This window comes from Miscanthus floridulus, chromosome 8, assembly GCF_019320115.1.
Source record: "Miscanthus floridulus cultivar M001 chromosome 8, ASM1932011v1, whole genome shotgun sequence".
In the NCBI taxonomy this organism is placed as follows: domain Eukaryota; kingdom Viridiplantae; phylum Streptophyta; class Magnoliopsida; order Poales; family Poaceae; genus Miscanthus; species Miscanthus floridulus.
Window position 1 is genome coordinate 229,017,272 of NC_089587.1, and position 248 is coordinate 229,017,519.

Sequence of the window (248 nt, forward strand, 5' to 3'; positions counted from 1 at the left end):
CGTGCTTAGACAGGAGTCATGCACATGTCCCGGGTGTAAATACTAAACCCCGACTATTGTAAAAAGAACAACAATCAATCCAATATACAAGTAATTTACTTTTTTGGCTCCAGCCACCCCTTAGGAGTAGGAGTAGAGTAGATCTCGACGAGTTTTTCAGCAAGTACGACTGCATCGATCCGGTCGACCTCCAATGCTTGTTGTAAGTACCGTCATGGCTTATACCTCTGTTCGTACGGCTGCATCGA